Source organism: Equus quagga, chromosome 16 (genome assembly GCF_021613505.1).
Source record: "Equus quagga isolate Etosha38 chromosome 16, UCLA_HA_Equagga_1.0, whole genome shotgun sequence".
NCBI lineage: Eukaryota > Metazoa > Chordata > Mammalia > Perissodactyla > Equidae > Equus > Equus quagga.
In genome coordinates, this window is record NC_060282.1 from 13,570,831 (window position 1) to 13,586,410 (window position 15,580).

The 15,580-nt window shown below is 38.8% G+C and overlaps 1 long non-coding RNA gene across 3 annotated transcripts in view; it reads left to right on the forward strand.

Moving 5' to 3' along the window:
- The first annotated feature begins 3,575 nt into the window (after positions 1 to 3,575).
- Positions 3,576 to 15,580, forward strand: part of LOC124227756 (uncharacterized) — a 54,256-nt gene continuing 42,251 nt past the window's right edge. For all 3 annotated transcript variants that reach the window (XR_006885541.1, XR_006885538.1, XR_006885539.1), the window contains exon 1: positions 3,576 to 3,721. This is a non-coding gene — a long non-coding RNA (uncharacterized LOC124227756). The remainder of the gene's footprint in view (positions 3,722 to 15,580) is intronic.

The window sequence follows — 15,580 nt, forward strand, 5'->3', positions numbered from 1 at the left end:
GATGACAAAGTGGAGAAGCACATTTCAGGCAGAGAGAACAGCATGTTCCAATAAATGGAGACGTGAACAGCCTGGTACGTACATCCCAGAGTCTCCAAGCAGTTCAGCAAAAGTAGAGGCTGGAATAAAATATGAGTGTTGAGAGACGAGATGGGAAAGTTGGACATAGCAGATCAAGGAGTGTTCTATGTGCTGAAAAAGAGTTTACCAATAGCCAAAGCTTCTGAAGCTCTGGCTCGGCTCATCTTCTATCTGTTCCCCAAACAAGCCAAGCTCCTTCTTGCCTTGGGACCTTTGCATTCACACATCTACTACTCGTCTCCCCAGACATTCACGTGGCCGTCTCCTTTCCACCAAACATCAAGTAAATCTCAGCTCATATATAACTTTCTCAGAAAGGGCATCTATTGCAGCTCAATGTGAAAGTGACTCACCTGTTTCTTTCCAGTCCCTCTGTTTTGTTGTCTCCTTTGGGCATTCTACTACATGGAATCATCTTGCTTATGTACGTGTTTGTTTATTTATCTCTGCCTTCCTCCACTGGGATAAAAACTCAAGGGGAGATGGATGTTTTTCTGTTTTACTTACTGCTGTATTTCCAGCACCTCTAACAGAATAGAAAGTGGAATTAAATATTTGTGGAATGAATGAATGAAAAGGCATCGATTAGGAAGACTCATGGACCAACTTGCCCTTTAGAATACCATTTTGGGTGGAATGCAGTCAGATTGCATCTTTCTGAAGTGTGAAGTTCTAAATTAAGTATGTGAGATAAAAAAACGTACAATGAAAATTCCCTTGAAATGGATTAGAAAGGTACAAGGCCACTTAGAAGACTGACATTCATCCTTTCAGGATAGTAGATCCAGTATCCCTAGTTTTGTTTTGTTTTTTTTAATTCCAGAAAAGGAATTTTTTTGAGCACTTGCCACCCTATTTGGCAATCTAGAAGATTATTCTAGCATATGACTACATTTAGTGGAGTGGTGAGAGAAATAACCTGAACTAGTTAATTTTTTTCCCTTATGAAGAATGAATTTTGCTGAATTTATGTGAGCTTAATGGCCATATGATAAGATGCCACTTCATGGAAGGTGGAAGTGGAAAATCTAAGTATGGAGGCTGCAATACTATTTCAAAATGGCGTTTAATTCCCCCTTGAAATGAAAAGAAAACCTTCTGTCTCTTTCAATCCTATGATAATCAGTTTTGTGTATTTGAAATGTTTCTGCAGCAAACTGAAAATTATCTTCATTGGGTTTGAATCTGCTTTCTTAAACCCAGTCACAGCTTGAATATTACTGTAGAAGATGCCTTGAAATTAAAAAAAAAACAACATGACCTCCAATGGATCTACTCTTTCTAATGATCTGGCTGATTAGAGCTCCTACTTCGTAAGTCTTCTTGTCCTGCTCCTGCTCACCCCAATAAAATGCACAATTCTTGGAGGCAATGTTAACAAGGGTTAATGAAGATTCAATAATTACCTTATAAAGGTTGAGAAAAGATTAAGTAAACCATTGAAATACCAGTTTCAAATATTGGCCTCCTCTTCTCTTTCATCAACACATAGTCAAATTTGGTCTTTCCTTTTAATCAACTAGGGAAGGGAGACGTCTTTGATCTCCATTGGAACTAATTTGCCAAACACTGTTGTGTAGCTTGGGGTGTGAGACACACTTCTGTGCTAAATGAGGGTTAGTATCTAAAAGACTTTTGAAGATGGTTGAAAACGGTCTATCAGGAACTGCGTGTTTTGTGTTTCCACCGGCATTCTGCCACCACTCTCTCTCTCACCACACAACCCCCAAAACTCCATCTCATTTGTCTGAAATTATACTGGGGAATAAATTGCAGATTATGATAGTTATAATTTGGTTTAACAGTGCAGGTTAATAAATTGAAAAGAGCCTGAATAAACCTTTGGAGATCCAAGTATCAGGCCCATACAGCCATGTACTAACACTCAATCTTTTCATCTTAGCTAGAAAGGATTTATTGCTGCAAATTCTCAGTGATAAATAGGCAGATGTGTTAGATGTCTCAGCGCTTGCTGTCCTGTACAAAGGGCTGATGAACACATTTGGTATGTGGAAATGTATTAATCCAAATACCATAATTTAAATAATGCTTTAAAAATCACAAAGCAGAGGCCAGTCTGGTGGCATAGTAGTTAAGTTCACACACTCTGCTTTGGCTGCCTGGGGTTCACAGGTTGGGATCTCAGCTGCAGACCTAAACACTGCTCATCAATCCATGCTGTGGCGGTGTCCTACATACAAAATAGAGGAAGATGGGCACAGATGTTAGCTTAGGACAATCTTCCTCAAGCTAAAAAAGGAAAATTGGCAACAAATCTTAGCTCAGAGCCAATCTTCTTCAGCAAAAGAAAAAAAAAATCACAAAGCAATTTTGCTCTGCAGGTACATAACACTGGGGGATGCTGAGCCACTCTGTGCCAGGTTGGGTGTGCATGAAGATGAATAGAACAAATAAAGCTAAGGTTCAGCTTTCCAGCCTGGAATCAGGCAGATCTGTAGGGAATTCCAGACTTTCTGTCTTTGAACTTTTTAACTATGGGTAAGTTAACTTTCTACAACCTCATCTTTGTGTATGAAAATTTAGTCTAATAATTGCCCATACTCCATAGGGTTTTGTGAGGATTTAAGGAGATAGTATAAATAGAGTGCTTAACATAGTAAAAGCTAAGTTTTTATATTTTAGCTATTTAGCTATATTAAGGAGACATCATAAACAAGAAGGTACGATGAAGATGAAGATGAGGAGGAGGAGGAGGATTCTTATTTTACATATCCAGAAACAGAGCGTCAGGAATGCTAAGTGACTTGGCTGAAGTCGAAAAAGCCCTGAAGCCTTGAGTCCAGGTTCCAAGCTCCAAACTTTATCTTGTTTCCAGGCTCCTGGGTCTGGATGAGGGATTGGGGAAAGGTCTGCCTCTGAGGGGGAACCTATCAGTGCCCATAAGAATTTCCACTGCAGAACCTTTGAAAAATGAGTCTGAGGAGAAAGTTTCCAACTCCTTCATTCCCATTTTCGTCCTGGTGGAAAAAAAAAGTGTGTCTTACAAGCTTGACTGCAAGGATTTGACAGGAGGAGCCCCTCGTACTATTTGAGTTACTAATGGGATAGCAAACAGCGCCTGTAATTTACTTTGTACTTTGATAATGTCTTGGCTTGAAGGGTCACACAGGCCTTTCCAAACATTAACTTATTTCCCCTTCTTAATGCTTTTAAGGGGTCAGAGAAGGTTAGCACTTCCTTTGTTTTATAGATGAGAAAACTGAGATCTAAGAAGGTCATGCGCCCTACCAAGGTCATCCCACAAGCCAATGTGTTACCCAATCTGCTGCTCCTGGTTACAGACACTCCTGGAACCCAAATGGGGAAGTTTTTCTTTTTTTAAAAAAAAATTCTTTTTTTTTTTTTAAAGATTGGCACCTGGGCTAACAACTGTTGCCAATCTTTTTTTTTTTTTCTGCTTTATCTTCCCAAACCCCACCTGTACACAGTTGTATATCTTAGTTGCAGGTCCTTCTAGTTGTAGGGTGTGGGACGCCACCTCAACGTGGCCTGACGAGCGGTGCCATGTCCGCGCCCAGGATCCAAGCCCTGGGCCCCCGCAGCGGAGTGCACGAACTTAACCACTCGGCCACGGAGCCGGCCCCTCCAGGATGTTTTTCATGCTGACCTGGAACTCCCAGTAAGTTTCATTTGTGTTCTTTTCCTATACATCTCAGGCAATGTCTTGAACAAACAAGGGTATATTGCGTCTTGGCTTCTTCAGGACTTTGGGGCAAAAAGAGGTGAATGAAGAAAAGCACGTCCAAGTGCAAAATGTATTAGTAGCAAGCAAATATTACTTATCACTTGAAGAGGGAGTGGGGGAGGTTGATTTATTTGTTTTAAAGGTTAACTGGAACAATGGAGGAAAAATGTACAACAGGTGAACCAGATTTCAGCTCCTCATCTGAATACGGGGAGCAGTTAGATTCATTCAGTTGGGAACCAACCTTTACTGAGCTCTAGGTACTAGTACAGAAGCTTTCTCTTATGTGATCTCATTTAATCATCACAACAACCCCGGTTTCTGTGCAATAGTGTGCTCATTTTTGCGATACAGGAGGCAGAAAGGCTGAATAGATCACTTTATCTTTCACATCCTTATTCAAAAGTCACCTTCTCAGGGAGTCCTTCTCTTCCAGGCCAACTTATCTAAAACTGTGGCCTCCTTTACTCTCCTGTCCCTTTCTCTGCTTGCCAATTAATTAATAATCAGTTCATTATCTTTTTCATTCTTTATCTCCTTCTATTAGAATGGCATCTCAGTGATGGCAGGAAGCTTAGTCTCATTTGCTCACTGCTGCATCCGTAGTATTTAGAAGGGGATGCCCAGTACATAATAAGGCTCAACAAATAACTATTGAATTAAAGAGTGATTGCATTCATGTTCTCATGACAGCTCATACCTCTCTTGGTAGCACAGTTATATTTGCAATTTTACATTTGTTTTCAATCCCAACTCTTTTTCTCCATCTGGACTTTCATTCACTTAGTTTATACATTATGGGTTCCAATTTGGGTTAGTTCCTGTTAATTGTTCTCTCCACCTCCACGTTTGTTTTCCCTAACACAAGATTGAAAATAGGGCTCAAAGATAACTATTGAATTAGTGAATGAATGCATTCATGCTCATATGTATCTATATATCCTTACATATGTAAGCATTTGTATTTCTATACATATATATACACACATATGTACAGAATGCTTACATTTCAGTTGGGAGGATGCAGACAATAAACAAGTGTATATGTAAATGTATACTTACAAATATGCACTCATTAATATTACAAGTATATACTCAGTGTGAATGTACTTATTTGTTTGTTGTACGCATCTTCCCAACTAGAATCTAAGTGCCATGAGAACGGGGGTTCTGCTGTCTTAGTTCACTGCTATATCTCCCACACCGGAAACAATGTCTAGAACATAATAGGCTCTGAATATTTATTTGCTGAATAAGTGAAGAGGAAAAGGCTGGAAGGAAGCAAGGTCAAACATTTATACCCATCACACCATACATTTTTACATCCACATTATATAGGAAACACCATTATCTTTCTCTGAGGTTTTTAAGATTTCTTCAATACATATGCATTGCATGCCCAAGTCCCTCATCCTGGAGGAAGGAAAGGAGAAGCAGACGTACAAATGAATAAGATTATGTCAGATAGCCTTAAGTCTACAGAATGTTATTTTTCCTTTCTCCACCTCTTACTCCCCATTTTGGTGTGACAAAAATGGACTGGAACTAAGTACCAGCTGAAATGGCAATAGCCTCTACCCTAGGACAGTTTCCTCTACTCTCAAGCAGCCTATGGGCCTCTCAAACTCATCTTATCTGATCAGCCTCCGTGGCATCTGAGTCCGAGATCGCTGTCAGAGGACTTTGTTCTTATTGCATCATAGTTACTTTCATAAATGCCTATCCAGTTTATTAGCCCATGAGCTTTCCCTAACTCTTAGCACATACTTGGCATGACATAGATATTTACCACATTCTTTGAAAGAAATGAAGCCTTGATGATTTTGTTTTTGATTTTTTTTTTTTTTTGCCATTGTAGATAGGAGCCAGTAGAAGGCTCTTTTCCAGGATGATGCAGTGTCCAAAACAATGCGTAATTGCAGAGAGGAATGGAACAAAAATCCATAAAAAACAAACATAAGAACTCCTAACACACAGCAGTCTGAAGCCAGCCAGTGTAAGGCAAATAAACTACATATGTTGACCTGTGTTGACCCTGAAGTTGGTATAATTGATGGTGGTAATGAGCATGTTCACACAACAAGGCAAGATTCAATTTACTTGATGGAGTCTATGTCATAGGCTAGGAAGTATGCAAGATCTATTCGGGAAAAAGCACACCCAATAAGAAAATACATCTATAGCATGTAAGAGGCTGAATACAAAGTTATTGCTAAGATTTGGCCCCATGGAATCACTTTTCAGCAAACTGGGGTTTTTACTGTAAATTTGAAAACTTGCCAATTACTCAAATTTCTAACTGCCTACTAGAATTCTTTAAAAACTGAGAATCTTTTTGTCTCAATTTTAGTACTATTTATGAGAATTTATTGACTGTTTGGAATTTTTTTTTAATATCCTTAACTGAAAGGGTATAGTAGATATCACAGGAAAATAAAAGTTCTTAACAGATAGCAACTACTTAGAAAATAGTCTTGCAATACCAGGTATTTGCATGACAATCATCTCAGTCTGTCTGTCTTTCTCCTCCCTCGCTTCCTCTGTATTTCTCTTTTACTCTCCATTACCTGGTCTTCTGCTGCCTGTGTTTAAATTTGTGTGTCAGGATTTAAGCAAGTCTATACTCCACTAAATCTTGCCTTGCAGTTGAAACATTAACAGAATTCTATACTGTGAGTCTGTTGACATACTGTTACACTCATACGCTGCTACAGGAACCACACTGGTATCGTTGCTTCGCTCTTAGACAGGAAGTGATAGAATCATGTTCAGAGTTCTCTCCCATCCCACTCAACCTAGTTTTATGTTGATGATTCTGAAGGTCTGATACTGCTCACTGATAATACTCTGTATACTCTGAAATCCGGTTTATTATGATAACTAGGAACTCATGCTTTTAAAAGGTCTCAGAAATATGCTCAAGTTTTCACTGCAGCTATTGCCAGGAGAATTGTCAGACATGGTTGGGCCTTTGAAAAGTGAATCTGATTAAATTGCAAAGATGGGGGTGGAATGAATTCCAGAGGTAATTTGCATACAGCCTGTATTTTCACTCATTTGTTCTGCTGCATGATAACACCTCCAAAAATATTTGAAAATATGAGGTGAGTTTGAGGTTGGGTGAGAGTATGTACATGTGAGATGAAATTAGAGGAGATAAGGGAAAAGAAGTTAGAATAGTATCAGTGATAATAATAATAATGTTTATTCATTGGATTCTAAGAATGGGACAGACATAACGCCAAGAGTTTTAAATGCATTATCTCACTTAATCCTGTCAACAGTCCCATGAGGCGAGGCTATTATCATTCCTACTCTAAGGATGATAAAACTGAGGCTTAGTTAAGTTTTGTAACTTCCTTAAATTTACACAACTATTAAATGACAGAGCCTGAAATAAACTCATACTTCTCTAACTCCTGATTCTGTGTTCTTAACTATGATGAACCAGCTCAGTGTCTTTTACCAAGCCACCAGTGGAGACCAGAAAATCAGCTGCTCAAGATAGCCCCAATGACCTCTTCAAACACTGACTTAAATCAATCATCCTCCGGGCTACTGCTGTGAGAATGAGACATAAATGAGAGGAATTGAGTCCCCATGTGGTCTTTTTCAGTTACCTTAGGGACATACCAAACATTGGTGTTGTTTTGATAGAATGAGTAGAGTTCATGACAGTCAAATGTGTCATTAGGCATAAGAAAACTGGGAGCTGGATGAGTTGAAAATGAAAACAAAATGGCAACAATTCAAAAAAGATTATTGAGTAGCTGTTCTGTTGATCACTCTACTTGTGATAGATACATACATACACACACGTACATACATACACACACTCGGGATGAAGTCATTAATTCCCTTTCAGAAGAAAACACTGAATCTCAAAGGTTAGGAAAGTTGCTCAAGGATACAGACTTAGTGAGTGGCAAATCTCATGATTTGGGACATGTCATAGAACCTTTCTGAGCTGTAGCTAGGCCTTCTGGAAAATGAGGATAACACCTGCCACCAGAAATGGGTGAAATATTGTACGTAAGACTACCTCCGGACCCGGCATGAAGCAGAGGCTCAATACAAGTATGCTGAAGTAAACCTGGCCCTACCACCCACCTCAGGCCATCTTCAAGTAGATGGACACTGAAGGGGTTAAAGAGCGATGCTCTGCCATCCCCCGTGTACCTCTGGAGCTGCCATAAAGGTGACAGTGTGCACTATTGGAATGGGTTATCTTTGACACAGGCAGAAGTAAGAATAGAGCATGCCACCTTAATTATGCTTTAATTGAACTACAATATGCCTCACCACTTGGCATGGGCCCTTTGAAGTCCACCCATCACACCCTGCATCACGGGAATGTGTGCCGTTACTACCAGCATAATTGTTGGAGCAACTGACACATACGCAGCAGCAGGTAGTGAAGATAATTAGCAGAAGATTTTGATCTTGCTGACTTAGGGTGAAAAGCAGGGTATCAAGGGATGTGAATACAGAGACAAAGTCATATTAAAGTCTACCATGAAAGCTCCCTTTAATATAAGGACAAAAAAGCAGTAAAAACAAAGCTATTTTCAATTTGAAGAGAAAAAAATGCTATCCTTTAATCCCTCACATAATATGACATGGAACCAAACCACTCAGACAAATCATCCCGGATGGTAATTTTCTTTCTTGTTTGAAATTTTGTGTGTGACAACGCAATTGCCTTTGCTTTAAAAAATTCACTTACTTTGTTCATTCAGCAAATGTTTACTAAATGTCTGACACTCTGTTAGGCTCATGGACCTTTGCACTCAACCAGTCACAGTGTACTGGGGAAGATGGAAACATTTTTCAGATAATTACAGTACAGTGTGTTAGGCATCAAGAAGGTGAGCAAAGGTGCTTTTGAAGCAAGGAAGAGGAACACTATGATTGACTTGTGGGAGAAGGGTGGATGCATGATGAAGTCGGAGGGGGCTACCTGGAGGAGGAGGCATTTAATCAGTCCATCAAAGAGGATTCAGCTGTATTCATAGGGAATGGCTGTTTCCTACAGGGCAAAGCATTTATGAAAAGGCACAGAAGCATAAGGAAGCTCAGGGAACTGTAAGAGTTCCCATTCACTTGGTATAGGTGGAAGGGTTGTGAGATATGAGGATAAATGGGGTTAGAATGGTGATGTGTGCTCTGCTAACGGGTTTGTTCTTTAGCCTAATGGAAATGAAATATCTTTGAGTGGATCATTAGAATCAAATTTATTTTCTTTAAAGATCACCTGATTGGATGATGAATTGAATTGAAGAAGGATGAGTTTGAAAGCAAGGTGGTCAGCTAGGAGTCTGTTGTAATCACCAGGAGAAAATTCCTAAGGATCTGGACTAAGATAGTGGCAGGAACAGTGGAAATAAAAGAGGGAGCTAGAGAAAAATCTATCTCCTTAGAGGCTGAATTTGGAGTAGAAATAACTAAGATCTAAGACTATATTTTAAGAACGAATAGAAGCTCATATTTAATGGGAATAGTAAATAACACCATCTTGGCTTAACATGTGGGATATTTGTGTTCTAGAAAAAAAATTCTTTATGTAGATTAGATTTTCATAAAGTGAATTACATCTGAATATGTTGGAAAAGCTTGTTATTTAAAATACTCCGATTCTGAGTGATTAAAGTATAAATGATAACCCTCTTATTTTCTTCCTTAATTTGAATTTTCGTATTTTGGGTTAGCTCAAAGCATGTTTCCTATGCCTTGGCTGCCAGTTCAATTTTATTTAGTCAATTGATATACTTTAGTATGCCATAATGTGTAGATATTCCTCATCTGCTACAGTAGTGTTTATCTTCATCACGTCCATTTCATTAATTTTTGTTGTTTACCTATAACCTCAAGTTAACATGAATACACTATAAAAAGGTCATTTTGTGAATGGCATGAAGTGTTTTTGTTGGACTGATGGATGGATGGATGGATGCATAAACATGAAAATAAATAGTGGTAAGCAGATAAATAAGGAGATGTAGAATTCATAGACTCTTACACCTTCAATAAACTCTAAATATTAACGTCATGTGAGGAAACTGAGCCTCAGAAAGACTAAATAACAGAGCCAGAGAAACTGGCCAGAAGTGAATCAGAACTGAGGTCACCTAATAAACAATTTAATGGCACTTATCCACATCATACTGATAATAGATTTTAGATAAATGGGTGAATACTAAAATAATTTTATCCTTCTGTAGCAAACCAAGATAATGGCAAAAGAAAAGCTAAATGAAGAAAATGGCAGTTCCATCAATATTCTACAAAAAAGCCAATTTCAAGATTTAAAAAGAAAATGGCTTTGCATCAAAAAACAGACGAAGAGATCATCAAGTATTACACATATGTTGTCCCATTTAATCTTCACAGTCAGCCTAACATGTAGGTTTTATTATCTTGTTTACAAATGAGAAAGTTGAGACTCAAAGAAGCTAAATGACATGTCCAGCATCATCCACTTCTAAAAGTTGAGGGAGGTAGTAAAACCTAAGTCTTTATAACTCCTGTGGCCAATTCTAACCACCTTCCATTGAATCTGAGACGCTGCAAGCCAGCTCTTGGTTCTCTGATGTGAAGACTCTCCCTGAATGCCTTCTCTTTGCCTTTTTGGAATTGTTTTTGAACCGCTTTCCAGGTGGTAATTGGGTGAGTTACTGAAACAGTTTCTTGTTTCATACTTTGTAGATAATGAATAATTTTCTCCTAATAATTCCAAGTGCAGTGTTTGAAAGAGCTCAAAGCCATGTGTGGATGTTTTCTGAAATCTCTTAATTGTTAATCATGTTCCCGTGAATGACTACAAAAAGAAAACATGCTGGGTCAGATCAGTGGTCTTTTCTGCCCAGTGTATGATACTAATAATGCTGACACGAAATGATCATTTGTCATTTGTGCTCCATAATGTCAACTTCAAAGGGTTCAGCAACTGCCCAAGCAGGTCAAGCCTGTCCTAATTACAAATTGTAACGAAACCATTCATCAGTTTAGCACAATCCTTTTAGAATGTATTGGTATAGATTTATTCAGGTTTTATTCACTTATGCACCTGTTAACTCAAAAACATTTATTGAGCGCCTTTTGTGTGCCAAGCAATTTCCAAGACATAGTAGATCCAGAGATGAATAGGACCGATAGCCCCTCAAAAGCTCAGGTAAACAGATGACTGCTATGTAATTATAGATGGGTTATGATAGAGAATAGCAGATAGGACTACAGAATTACAGTATGGGGGTTGTATTTCCCTGTCACAGGTGGGTTTCTTCAGGTAACATGGTCTGTTTATCCCAGGCGCCAGAAAAAACAGGCAGAAAGCAAATATGCACTGAATCCACCTGTTGGAGCCAAGCCCAGCAGATCCACAGCCTAAAGCAAAGCCACTCTGCCAAGCCCAACCTAGATCAGACAAATGGTAGGAAGATCCCATGACCGACTATGAAACAAATGCTTGGTGTTCATAAGCCTTTTGTTTGGATTGGTTTTCTTTTATGTAGCATTATTGCAACATTAGCCAAGTAATACCAGATATACAGCTCTAGCACATGAAAGATGCTCAGTAAATGGTAGATCCAACTATTCTTACCCTCCTTCCAGCATTAAGAATCCATTGAAAGTGGAATGTGCCTTTAAGTGAATCTGTGTCTACATTATATTTAAACAAAATATTCTATTGTCCCATCATCAGAGAGTATCTACCTCTCCATTACAGGAAGAGAAACTGAGACATAGAGATTCACCATTGTACCTAAAATCCATTTACGTATATAAGATATACAGGATCAAGTGTCATCTATAAAAACTGCTGTCTAACATGCAGCTCAATAAACATTTTAGCTTTCCTTCAAAGGAGAATCAGTAGTGGGAACATGGAAAGGGCTGGCTGGGTTCCTGCATAGACCCAAGTGGCTTTTCCTTAGAGATAGGCGTTAATGTCAGGCTTGAGAATCTAGGTAAAAAGGGGCACCAAATGATTCTCAGGAGAACCTTCACAGCTCCTAGTGGGCGGGTAACCAACCTAGTTTCTCTGTTGATGGAAGTTGTTCTGAGCCTCCAGAAAAGGGAGAAAGAAAATTCTCACAGCCTTCTCTAGGAGACAAAAAGGGCCTGGTATGACTGTTGAACTTGTCTTTACTTTTAAAAATGGGAGAAACTCAAACTTATTGCAAGCAAACTCTCCCTAAGTTGAACTTTGAGGTCTCATTTACAGAGTCCACATTGAGATGGCCTGGTATTTGAGCATCTTGGTCTTTACCCATGTTGTCATGTTATGGGCTAAAAAAGGACACAAGGGGACATTTGCACTTTTCTTTCATGCTACAAGTATGCGCCTACCACTTATTTCATGGCAGCAAAAGACTTAAAAGGTAGTCCAGGGTTTGAGGAAGAGAAATTAACATCCACTGATGGCCACCTGTGGCATTTCTTTTCTATACTTTACTTTTAATCTTCACAACAACCCACTAGGGTAAATACAGTCTTTTATATTTCAAAAGATGAGAAAACTCTGTCTCAGAATGGTACATTATGTCAAGTTTCCTGGAAACAGACTCTGCAGCAGAGATTTGCCTGTGGGAGGTCTATTGGGAAGTACAGGTGGAAACAATACCTGGAAGGATGAGATGGAGCAGGATTGGACAAAGGAGCTGATGCAGTTGCAACACAGGCCTCAAGTGATTTTACAAGAAGCTCTGAAATTGCCCAAGATTGAAACATGGGGCTGAGATATTTCCAAATAACTACAGAAATAGAATTTTTTTATAAATTTCTTATTATAAATAATCAGGTAGGAAGAATGAATCCACTGATTTACTTCATTTGCTCATTCTCGTATTCATTAATTGATTCATTCATTCACAAACACTTAGAAGGCACCTACTATGTGCCAGAAACTACTCTAAGTGCTGAATAATCTCTAAATGTTGGTTGTATACTTTTTGCCCTTTGAGGACCTTGAAGTCCAGCCTTGTGAAAAGCTAATTAAATGAGGCCTTTAAACAAAATAATACCAAAAACTTATATCAAATTAAAACAAAAAAAGATGTAATCTGCAAACAACTTTTCTCTCAAGGCTACAGAGAATCCCAGAGGGACAGGAAGACACTGGTACGGAGGATCCAAGGATTCCCTTCCCCCTTGAAAACCACTCTTTGCGGTTAGGACCTAATTAAAGAGTATACGTTTCTGTCTCATCTCCTCTGTTTGATGGATTTGGCTCTGCACAGAGGCCAGAGTCTGGCTTGGATTGCTTCTGAATTTACCCTTGCGTCAACTGCAATCTCTAGACTCTTCTCTCTGCCACAAGAAAAAAAAAAAGTGTTCTTGCTATGAATAATAACCCCTTAAATGAACTGACTCTAAAGAAAGTAGATTGGAAAATAAAGAGTGAACTAAATAAAAATGTCATAATAGGTAAGAAGTCCTGCCAGCATTTTTCCACAGGGACCCTTATCTCACTATCCATCAATATTTTGGGCTTAAAGTAGACAATGTAATTAGCATGACACCATTTGCTGAGACCTCCATGGACAAGAAAAAGCACAGTTCTGGTTTTAGAGCCTCCTCTGTGTCAGCAGAGCAATATGAAGAGCTAGAAATACTTCATAAAGACAAGGTGAGGTTTCCTTTCAAAGTCAACCAACAGATTTGAAACAGATATAACGTACAAACATCATGTTGACCTCTGAATTTATTGTTATATTCCAGGAAGAAATTTGCACTACTCTACTACCACATATACTGTATTGCCATGTAAAACAAGAGTAAGAAGAATAAGAACACCTCAGCGTTAAGAGAAAAAGGGAGTTGACATTTAAAGAGCATCACACTGAGGTTGAATTATGCTAATCTAATTTCTTAGAAGCACCCAAATCAACAAGCTTCATTACTAAAACAGAGTAAAAGAAAAGCCCTCAGGAAACTACGAGTAGCTCATTCATGAACTCATTCATTCATTTGTCCATTCAACAACATGTATCAAGCACCCACTATGTGCCAGTCACTATTCTAAGGACTGAAGATAAATAAAAGAAAAAAACCTTGTTTTCTTGGAACTCACACTCAAGTTGGAAAAAAAGATAAATATCAAGTATAAAAATAAATAATGCAAAAATAATATTGAAGACTGATAAGGCCTATGAAAAAGTTAAAGCATGGCCATGGTATAGACAATAATGATGGGGTCAAGGATTCTGGGTAGAGTGGTAGATATCAGCGTCTCAGAAGAGGTGTTGTTTGAGGAACAATCTGAAGAAAGAAAAGGAGCCTTCTTGGGGAATCTATGGAGAGAAGGGTGCTTCAAGGAGAGGGAACAGTCAGGGCAAAGGCCCTGAGGTGGAAACAATTTCAGCCTAAATGAGGATATTCTGGCAAGCCAGTTCATGGTCTATTCACGAAGCTGTGTGCTCTGGAGCATGGTCTCCCAGAGGCAGGGCTGCTTTTTCTGAAGTTGTGCAAAGACACTAGATGCAGCCCTAGGAGGTTCAAGAGTTTAGTGAACAAGAGAGAGAATGATAAAAGATGTAGTTGGCAAAGCCAAACCATGATGTCATTGGAAAAGCACTGAACCTAGAGACAGATGTCCTGGTTTCTGATTTGGATGCTGCTGCTCATGACGGAGTGATTCGGGGCCAGTCCCTGCTCCGCTCAGAGCCTCAAGATCTTCTCTACAAAACAATGAAGCTGAACTTGATGCTCCATAAGGCCCCTTCCTCCCACACTCTTCATGAAACTGTGAACTTACTGTTTAACGTGCAATTTAAATTGGATGCCTTAGAACTTCAAACCTTGGAGATGCCTGCGGCTAATCTCATCTTGTGATGTGGGCTTTGTTTGTTTAGGCTAAAATAATTAAATCAATTATCATTTACACAATAGCCGGCAAGCAATTTTTTAGTGAGATGAGTAAGGGAATTTGCAGACCAAACATGATGGAGAAAGAAGATAGAGAGTGGGTGTGGGTCTTTTGCCATGGGTGAAGAACACCAGGCCTCATTCGCACCAGGTGGTGGTTGACTACATGAGTTTTCTAGATTTTAAATATTGAGCTTATTGTTCTTAGGAATCAATCACAGATTGTCAAGAATTTTTAAGTAAGGCGAATAATTGGAGAAGATGCAATGCAACCATCCATTGAACGATAAACATGTCTATATTTTCAGAGTACTAGGGAAATATATTTGCATTTAATTTAACTATCCAGGTTAGATGGAAGGTAACCTCTCCATTCTACAAATTAGCAAGCAGAAGCCCAAGGTAGCTAAGGAAATTGCTTAAAATTATTGATTTTCAGGAAAGTCAGGGCTAGAATCCAGGTTTCTTGATTCCAAATTCTTTACTTTGAGAGGTACATAATTGAATGATATTAGAAATATATTTAATTTAATATTCAGGACTGATTTCACAGAGCCCTGATTTCTCTTGTGCCATCCAGGCCTCTGTTAAGACAAATGGTCCTTTTGCGTTAATTAGCAAAAATAAATAAGTAAAGCAGCCCCATGCCAGGGTACATGGCTTTGTCAGTAGATCTCAGGCTGGATTAAAGCCCCTCTTTGCTTCATCCTGACAGCCCTAGTTGCGCAGTGTACAAACTGCACAGCTGTATGTGGCAGCCCTGATACTGACCCACCCACTACCTTTTGGCTATTTGAAGACATGGTGGCTTTCATCTTTTACTGACAAAATAGCAAGAAGAGAAAATATAATAAATATTATTTATATTTGCTTTGTGTTTTCCAATGTACTGAACTATTTCATTATATTTTAGTTGATCTAAGGAGC